The sequence below is a fragment of the Alnus glutinosa genome, chromosome 8, assembly GCF_958979055.1.
Source record: "Alnus glutinosa chromosome 8, dhAlnGlut1.1, whole genome shotgun sequence".
Lineage (NCBI taxonomy): Eukaryota > Viridiplantae > Streptophyta > Magnoliopsida > Fagales > Betulaceae > Alnus > Alnus glutinosa.
In genome coordinates, this window is record NC_084893.1 from 12,983,759 (window position 1) to 12,993,591 (window position 9,833).

The 9,833-nt window shown below is 35.9% G+C and overlaps 2 long non-coding RNA genes across 4 annotated transcripts; both read right to left on the reverse strand.

Annotated features, from left to right (window-relative positions):
* Positions 1-561: 561 nt before the first annotated feature.
* LOC133874763 (uncharacterized) lies at positions 562-3,015 on the reverse strand. Of its 2 annotated transcripts, XR_009901374.1 has the most exons (4): positions 2,862-3,015; positions 2,721-2,785; positions 1,980-2,010; positions 562-856 (listed from the first exon to the last, which is right to left on the reverse strand). It is a non-coding gene; the product is annotated as an uncharacterized LOC133874763 (long non-coding RNA). The 2 variants fall into 2 exon arrangements; XR_009901373.1 differs by lacking the exon at positions 1,980-2,010.
* A 4,029-nt stretch (positions 3,016-7,044) lies between these two features.
* Positions 7,045-9,512, reverse strand: LOC133874529 (uncharacterized). 2 transcript variants are annotated; one of them, XR_009901316.1, is made up of 4 exons: positions 9,392-9,442; positions 9,251-9,304; positions 8,492-8,548; positions 7,045-7,331 (listed from the first exon to the last, which is right to left on the reverse strand). It is a non-coding gene; the product is annotated as an uncharacterized LOC133874529 (long non-coding RNA). The 2 variants fall into 2 exon arrangements; XR_009901317.1 differs by lacking the exon at positions 9,251-9,304 and having other exon boundaries at positions 9,392-9,512.
* Positions 9,513-9,833: the final 321 nt, after the last annotated feature.

Here is a 9,833-nt window from a genome sequence, read left to right on the forward strand (position 1 = left end):
TCAATGAGCTCAAATTGGAGGTCTGACAACTCATTGCAGAGGAAGTCATACTTGGAGATTCCCATGGTAATTGTCTCCCCCTCCTCCTTTACCTCCTCAACTACAGGCTCCTCCATGTCCATAGGGGCATGCTATCACCCTCGACCTGTTTTACAACTGCTGCTCGTACCCGATGTCTCTGTGGCAAGTGGGAATAGCTTGGGTTCCACTGGATCAGTCCAAACTGAGGGTGGGCAGTAATAGGTCTATCCTCGGGCGTGCCGTCGATGCCCCTCGTTTGAAGTAGATGTGTGATGAGAAATGGGACAAGGAGTCCCCATGTTTCGGCACCCAGAGTGCCCTGTGCAATGCCTTATCCAAAAACTTGTGCAGTTGGTCCCGGATAAGCACAGGAATGGAGCACCAGTAGTGTGACGACCCCTTTTTTTTTTTCTTTTTTTTTTTTACAACATACAAACGGATCTTCACAGTGGCACGAGTACATGTCGCTCAGCCAACATATGATACATGCCCCATAACATGCACATGATAATCAAAGTTACATCTAACAGCGGAATATAATAATCAATGTGTAACGGAACACATATCATAAGCGGAAATACATATAATACATAACAGTTAATTACAACAAGAGCCATTTACAAGTCTATCTATTTAAGGCTTATAAAATATATTACACTAATTACATACCAAATATAGACTCAACAAATACATGTGTCACGTAGAACACGAGCCATAAATAAAATACCCAAAATGCGGACTACCCATGAGTCCGTGACTTATGACTGTCGCGATATGCTCCAATCATAGCATCCCATACACTAGGTGGACGAGTCAATAACAATATCCGTAAAACCTGCAACCAAAGCATAAACGTTTGCATGGGTTGCGGGGGTCGCCGCATCCATACAGGTGGAATTATGAGCCCACCGTCTTATCATAAATAAATACACTAAGACCTCAAAGGTATACTATTCACTGAATTTTCGCAAAGAACCAACTTTTCTTTTTTTAGTCATGCGTACACTATAACAGCCACCAATTTTATAAACTTTTTTTTAAAAACCACCATAGCTGATATAGCACACACCGGCTAATAGCAAACATTTGAACATACTTGGCAGCTAAGATTATACGTAGAAGTTCTGTTGTAGAAACAACTACGTATGACCTCACCTACGATAATACTTTAAGGTTTATTTGCTTAGGTTTACATAATCCTTACGTTAGAAATCAATGGCATTTAAATCATGCAACTATCCGATAGAAATATACATAAGCTCTTTTTCATTAAAACTCTTATGCATACCAATACGTATAGCAAAACTACTCATAGTATAAAAACATCACACTCATCAAAACCATGCTATAAATGATTATGCAATGCACATCATGGAAATTAATCCAAGCATCATGGGTTTTACTCCAAGCATCATGGAAATTAATCCAAGCATCATGGGTGTTACCCCAAGCATCATGGGTTTTACCCCAAGCATCATGGAAATTAATCCAAGCATCATGGAAATTAATCCAAGCATTGTTTCCCGTGGGCTATGAACCTCACTTCGATGCACGTTTAGCGTTCATATGCATATGCATCGTGCCTTAAATCAATATACATTTCATTTCATGAATCATGCCTTTAACACATGCTTTCTTTATAAAAACATAAACCATTCAACGTGTCATTTCTTAAACAATTTGCATAACTTAACTCACTCTAAAGTCATATTCATGTTCCATTGCAATTACAGTTTTCAAAACTCCCAACCATAACATATAGTGACTCCATTCATTTAAACTCCACATATCATATTCATACTTCAAAACATCATCATAATTTCAATATACTCAAAAGTACTCAAATCATCCAAAACAGTTCATAATCAACATACAGTTGGTTCAAGTTTGTAAAGCAATATATATTTTGCAATTCATCATATATAAAAATAATACTTCTCAGTGAGTAGAATACTCACCTTGGCTGCGTGGATATTAGGCACTGGGTCACTGTGAAAATACACATTGCACATTATTTGACTTTTCTAACATTAGACAGACATTTAGCTCTTAAATTACTTAAAAGCTAACCCTTGGAAAACCCATAATATTTTAAGGGTCCCAATTACACACCCATAAATCTAGACACTACCTAAACTCAATTAATACTAACCCAAAGTATTTACTAAGGGTTAGATATTAAATCACTATTTAACTATTTACTCATAATATTAATTGCTAACCCGCAATTAATTTCACTAACTCATAAATTATTTTCATTAACACTTATAATAATATTAGCCCTTGAATTATATTTATTAAACTTTTACATAAAACACTACCGTATTTAAAATAACATTAACCCAGAAGAAAATCTTAAAGTTAACCTCACAAATACTATTTAAACTAAATACCCATAATTATTTATTTTTACTAACATTAGAACCTATTCCCATAAATACCTATTTTTTACAAAACCCAAAACTAATTTGGAGATTAATCATCACTGTAGTCATAATTAATCCACAAATTAACAATATATGTTTTAAACAATTAAAAACCCTAAATTAATTTTACCCTTCAAATTAGAGTTTTCAATCTTATACCCAAATCACCAAAACGCTACCCCAATCATAATATTATTAACCCAATATCATTAACTCTACATACAAACTCAATTAAAATTAAATACCAAAAAGTTAAGATTTTAGGAAACTTACCAAAACTTGCCCAAACGAAATCCAACACTAGAGAAGTGTTTAGGAAGCTCTAAACTGTGCAAATCCTAAAGAATTAACAAGATTAAACTTCACATTTCAATATTTAACCTAAAATCTCAAATGACGAGTTTAACGTTTTACCTCAAACTAATCGGTAGAAACGTAGATCGGACTTCGTAGATCACGTTCTCGAAATCAAATTTGAGTTTGGACGGTCGGATCTTTGTGGATCATGAATTTTGTAAGAAAACCTCAAAGAGAACAAGAGAGAGAGAGGCATTCTGCCTCTCTTCTTTTTCTCCCACCGAGATAAGGCGCGAGCGCCTTATCATCCTTTTCTTCTTCTTTTTTTTTTTTTTATTTTTTTTTTCTTTGGGAGATGGCCCTTCCATTTTTCTTTTTCGTGAAGGGCCATCTGGCCCTTCACTTTTATGCATGTGGGGCGCATGTCGCCCCACATGTGTAATATATATATATATATATATATATATATATATTTATTTTATTTTATTTTATTTTGACTTTTTGACTTGCTCCCTTTTTTTTCTTTTTCTTTTTCTTTTTTTTTTAATAATTATTTAATTCATTAATTCTCTTCTTTATTTTATTTTACTCATTAATTTCATTTTCTATTTTATTTCTTTAGACTTTAAAAATATTCTTTTATATTTTTTGGCTACCATTTACAAGTCCATGGAATAACTTTGTTTTATTTTATCACGCTAAATAAGCGTATTTTTATTTAATCATGATAAACCCATTTTATAAATTTTGGTCTTTTAAAAATATTATCTTGCATTTTAAACACACCTAATTAAGTTTAATCAATTATTTACTCAAATTTATACTTTAATTACTAAATAATTTTCCGGACATTACATCCCTGCTTCCTTATAAAAATTTCGTCCTCGAAATTTAGACATTAAATCGGTTTACAAACATACGAGCATGCATTCTATATTAGAAACACTCATGCAAGTATGCGTTTTACTTGGAATATTTACATGAAAGTGGTATGATACAACAACTATACCCAGATTTATTCGCTAAAATGGGGGATCACTCCCGCATTTAATGATCGAACGCTCATGTGGCTTCCTCAACATCGTGATTTCACCATAGAATTTGAACCAACGAAACGAGTTTTGTGTTTTCTTACAAACCATAGCTCGTTTTGCACTTCTTTATAGGTCAATTTTCATGGAATACAAAGAAGCACATCCCAAGTATAAGGGTCGCAAACACGTTTGCAACGGAGAAATAGGAAAAATGTCATGAATGACCGCTAAAATTAGAAGACATCATGACCGATTATGTGATAGACATACATTTTGCACTAGGGAGAACCCAATATATCTAGAATTGAGCACATGCATATTGCCTAAAGCGTGACATGTTTCGCATAGGCGACACCTTGCATTCCACAAGATCACCAATTTGAAACACGAATTTGCAGTGATGTTTATCCACATAGCTCACCATCACTATGTAGTGAATATCCACTTTGAACGAGTGCAATCTTCCTTAGAATCATGCACCACTTCAAAGATCACTAATCCTCCCACGCCAACATCATGCCAAATGGAATGGCGTTCCACGCTCGCGTCTATACGATGTTACGGTGTGATACAACGTCAGTAGTTATAAACTACCATAACTAGTCACAACCAATGTCGAGTATCATAACCAACTCCATGGATTCCCACACGTATAACTTAGGCGTATCCTCAAGTGTCTAAATAGATCTCTCGGATTTGCCGTCCGCTTGCGAAGGGTATGTTGAACTAACACTCCCAATACACATTGAGTCAATCTCGCCATCGTGAGATTTTCACTTAGTGCTTTAGCCGTGACAGTGGCTTAAGTTGCACATCAGGACATTTTGCCATCAAGATCTCCAAACACAAGAAGCCATCAACGTTACCCTATAATTTAGTCTCTCAACGTGGGAACACATTGAGACTTGAGTGATAAGTGTGGGTTTCACACACTTCAACATAGAGGTAGTTCTAACACGTTATTAAGGCTTAAACAACTATTGCTAACTCCAAATCATGAGTAGGACTGTGCTCCTCAAGGTCTTCAGTCGCTTAGAAGCATAGGCTACATCCCAATCCTAATCGCGCTACACATGTGCCAAGCCACATACCCAACAATTTCCATGGGTAGTTTAAGCACAGGTGCAATTGTGTGTGTTCTTGTTCTAACGTGTTGACTACGAATTCATTCTTGCTCATAACGTGAGCCAAGAATGGCACTCCATCGATCCAAAACTCGCATCACCAAAAACTCATAGTGGTCATACCATATATGGTTCACTGACTTTAGCACATTACCTTTTGCACCCAAAAGTCAATGGCATCTTGGAAGAAAGTCAATTCTCAAGGATACCGAGGCTCCTTAGAGTTGACTGAACAAGCTGTCAGTTCTCAATAAGGAATACTCATCTTGGATCGCCACGTGGCTTAGCACACGATAACCTATGCAACCTCTCATAGACTCGCGACTAAAGTGGAAACATCTGCATTATCCAAATGTTCCCAACTTGGACTCGATATGAGCTTGGCTTAGGCATAAGCCAAACACACAAGTGTATACTCTCGGACATTCATCATTGTCGAAGAGAGATAGCGGAGTAACTCACAAAAGAGACCCGCAAAGTTCGGACTCTCTATACAATGGGGTAGGAATACAACCTCCCTTCCGTGATTATCTACGCTCACTTCTACTTCTTGATCGTCAATCCGTACCAAATTAACACCAAAGCCCCAACGAGTTAACATCGTAGTTCAACATGATAAGCTTATTGTTTAGCATGTCGGACACCGAAATCCTATATGCATGGCATTAAAACTCAACACATTACATGTTAAAGCTAAGTATGCTAACATTAGAACTCTACACGCATAACACTACTAGCTTTGCTGGCAGAGTCTTTTCTCTAATACCGATGGCACACTTGTACACACGCTCCCTATAAGCGAAGGCATCATCAACGTGAGTGGCAACGCATAAGTTCTAATCTAAGGTTCAATGCTCAATTTGCATAGCTTACATATGCATATAAGACAAGGGTGGACAACTTAATATATCAAACTATATGCGTCACCAATGGAAATGGTCACGCACGGGTTTTGGTTTTAAAGACTTGGTACTCATTATGCATGTAACCGTGCATAATGCGACGTGAATGGATAAAACTCTAATAAGCCAAATGCAGACAATGCTACAACATAAAGGTATAATACATGTGGCAGCATTTGCGGTGGTCGGACGAATTTCAACATTGCTCAGTGTGAGTGGGCATACCATACTTGAGCAAACTGTCTCGCCTTGAAGTTGCCCGCTAAAGATACTTGACTTTGGCGGCGACAAGTTGATGACCTCTCGTGGCATGGTCTCCTCAACTATATTTACAACGTGCCCTAGATCTTCTACGACATACACCCGATTGTAGCTCCCCGCACACTATAGTGGGCAACGCTAGAGCTACTTTGAGTCAAAGCGGCTAACGAGGGACATAGCTTTACGAAGTGGCCAAGTTTATCACATCGAACGCATACCCGTGATTCAACACGACACATACACCAAAGTGTGGCTTTCCACAATTGGTGCACTGCGTGACACCGAAGCGGCTCGCAAAGACATCCTATTCTCTAAGGAACTTTGAGCCATAACCAATAAGTTGCTTTTTCGGCGGTGAGGAAACATGAGCTCCCAATGGCATTGACCATTTTTTTACTCAAACGATTCGTGGTCGAAGGTCCACCAATGAGGAACGCCTAAAACCACTACTAACGAACAATTTCCTAGACAGAGGGGAGGAGGAGGTAGAGGCGCCTAAAATCACTTCCACCTCAATCACTCACTGAGGAATCCTCTTCCTCATTGCGTATTGATATTGCTTGTCTAGACGGTATGACTTGTCTGTACAATGAAATGCCACATAGACAATGCTGCATAAAGAAGATCACATGCATCACAAAATTCCTGTAATCCATATGGAGTATTATATTTTAATTTCCTATCTTTGTTGAAGCTTTTAAAATTTCCTATGGCTCTTTTGTTATTATTAGATTCTGACACAACCCTAAGTTTCCGCTTTCCGCTTTTCTAACAAACCCTAGGACTAACTGCTCTGATACCATTTGCTGTGACGACCCCTATTTTTTTGTTGTTACAACATACAAACGGATCTTCACAGTGGCACGACTACATGTCGCTCAGCCAACATATGACACATGCCCCATAACATGCACCTGATAATCAGAGTTATATCTAACAGCGGAATATAATAATCAATGTGCAATGGAACACATATCATAAGCGGAAATACATATAATACATAACAGTTAATTACAACAAGAGCCATTTACAAGTCTATCTATTTAAAGCTTATAAAACATATTACACTAATTACATACCAAATATAGACTCAAAAAATACATGTGTCACGTAGAACACGAGCCATAAATAAAATACCCAAAATGCGGACTACCCATGAGTCCGTGACTTATGACTGTCGCAATATGCTCCAATCATAGCATCCCATACACTAGGTGGACGAGTCAATAACTATATCCGCAAAACCTGCAACCAAAGCATAAACGTCTGCACGGTTTCGGGGGTCGCCGCATCTGTACAGGTGGAATTATGAGCCCACCGTCTTAGCATAAATAAATACACTAAGATCTCAGAGGTATACTATTCACTGAGTTTCCGCAAAGAACCAACTTTTCGTTTTTTAGTCATGCGTACACTATAACAGCCACCAATTTTATAAACTTTTGTTTGAAAACCCCCATAGCTGATATAGCACACACCGGCTAATAGAAAACATTTGAACATACTTGGCAGCTAAGATTATACGTAGAAGTTCTGTTGTAGAAACAACTACGTACGACCTCACCTACGATAATACTTTAAGGTTTATTTGCTTAGGTTTACATAATCCTTACGTTAGAAATCAATGGCATTTAAATCATGCAACTATCTGATAGAAATATACATAAGCTCTTTTTCATTAAAACTCTTATGCATACCAATACGTATAGCAAAACTACTCATAGTATAAAAACATCACACTCATCAAAACCATGCTATAAATGATTATGCAATGCACATTATGGAAATTAATCCAAGCATCATGGGAGTTACCCCAAGCATCATGAAAATTAATCCAAGCATCATGGGTGTTACCCCAAGCATCATGGGTTTTACCCCAAGCATCATGGAAATTAATCCAAGCATCATGGGTTACTCCAAGCATCATGAAAATTAATCCAAGCATCATGGGTTACCCCAAGCATCATGGAAATTAATCCAAGCATTGTTTCCCGTGGGCTATGAACCTCACTTCGATGCACGTTTAGCGTTCATATGCATATGCATCGTGCCTTAAATCAATATACATTTCATTTCATGAATCATGCCTTTAACACATGCTTTCTTTATAAAAACATAAACCATTCAACGTGTCATTTCTTAAACAATTTGCATAAATTAACTCACTCTAAAGTCATATTCATGTTCCATTGCAATTACAGTTTTCAAAACTCCCAACCATAACATATAGTGACTCCATTCATTTAAACTCCACATATCATATTTATACTTCAAAACATCATCATAATTTCAATATACTCAAAAGTACTCAAATCATCCAAAACAGTTCATAATCAACATACAGTTGGTTCAAGTTTGTAAAGCAATATATATTTTGCAATTCATCATATATGAAAATAATACTTCTCAGTGAGTAGAATACTCACCTTGGCTGCGTGGATATTAGGCACTGGGTCTCCTAGACACCACATTGCAATACGTCACTGTGAAAATACATATTGCACATTATTTGACTTTTCTAACATTAGACCGACATTTAGCTCTTAAATTACTTAAAAGCTAACCCTTGGAAAACCCATAATATTTTAAGGGTCCCAATTACACACCCATAAATCTAGACACTACCTAAACTCAATTAATACTAACACAAAGTATTTACTAAGGGTTAGATATTAAAATCACTATTTAACTATTTACTCATAATATTAATTGCTAACCCGCAATTAATTTCACTAACTCATAAATTATTTTCATTAAAACTTATAATAATATTAGCCCTTGAATTATATTTATTAAACTTTTACATAAAACACTACCGTATTTAAAATAACATTAACCCATAAGAAAATCTTAAGGTTAACCTCACAAATACTATTTAAACTAAATACCCATAATTATTTATTTTTACTAACATTAGAACCTATTCCCATAAATACCTATTTTTTACAAAACCCAAAACTAATTTAGGGATTAATCATCACTATAGTCATAATTAATCCACAAATTAACAATATAGGTTTTAAACAATCCAATTAATTTTACCCTTCAAATTAGAGTTTTCAATCTTATACCAAAATCACCAAAACGCTACCCCAATCATAATATTATTAACCCAATATCATTAACTCTACATAAAAACTCAATTAAAATTAAATACTCAAAAGTTAAGATTTTAGAAAACTTACCAAAACTTGCCCAAACGAAATCCAACACTAGAGAAGTGTTTAGGAAGCTCTAAACTGTGCAAATCCTAAAGAATTAACAAGATTAAACTTCACATTTCAATATTTAACCCAAAATCTCAAATGACGAGTTTAACGTTTTACCTCAAACTAATCGGTAGAAATGTAGATCGGACTTCGTAGATCACGTTCCCGAAATCAAATTTGAGTTTGGACGGTCGGGTGGATCATGAATTTTGTAAGAAAACCCCAAAGAGAACAAGAGAGAGAGAGGCAGAATGCCTCTCTTCTTTTTCTCCCACCGAGATAAGGTGCTTGCGCCTTATCATCCTTTTCTTCTTCTTTTTTATTATTTTTTTTTTCTTTGGGAAGGGCCAGATGGCCCTTCCATTTTTCACTTTTATGCATGTGGGGCGCATGTTGCCCCACATGTGTAATTATTATTATTATAATTATATATATATATATATATATATATTATTTTATTTTATTTTATTTTGACTTTTTGACTTGCTCCCTTTTTTTTTTTTTTTTTTTTTTCTTTTTTTTAATAATTCTTTAATTCATTAATTCTCTTCTTTATTTT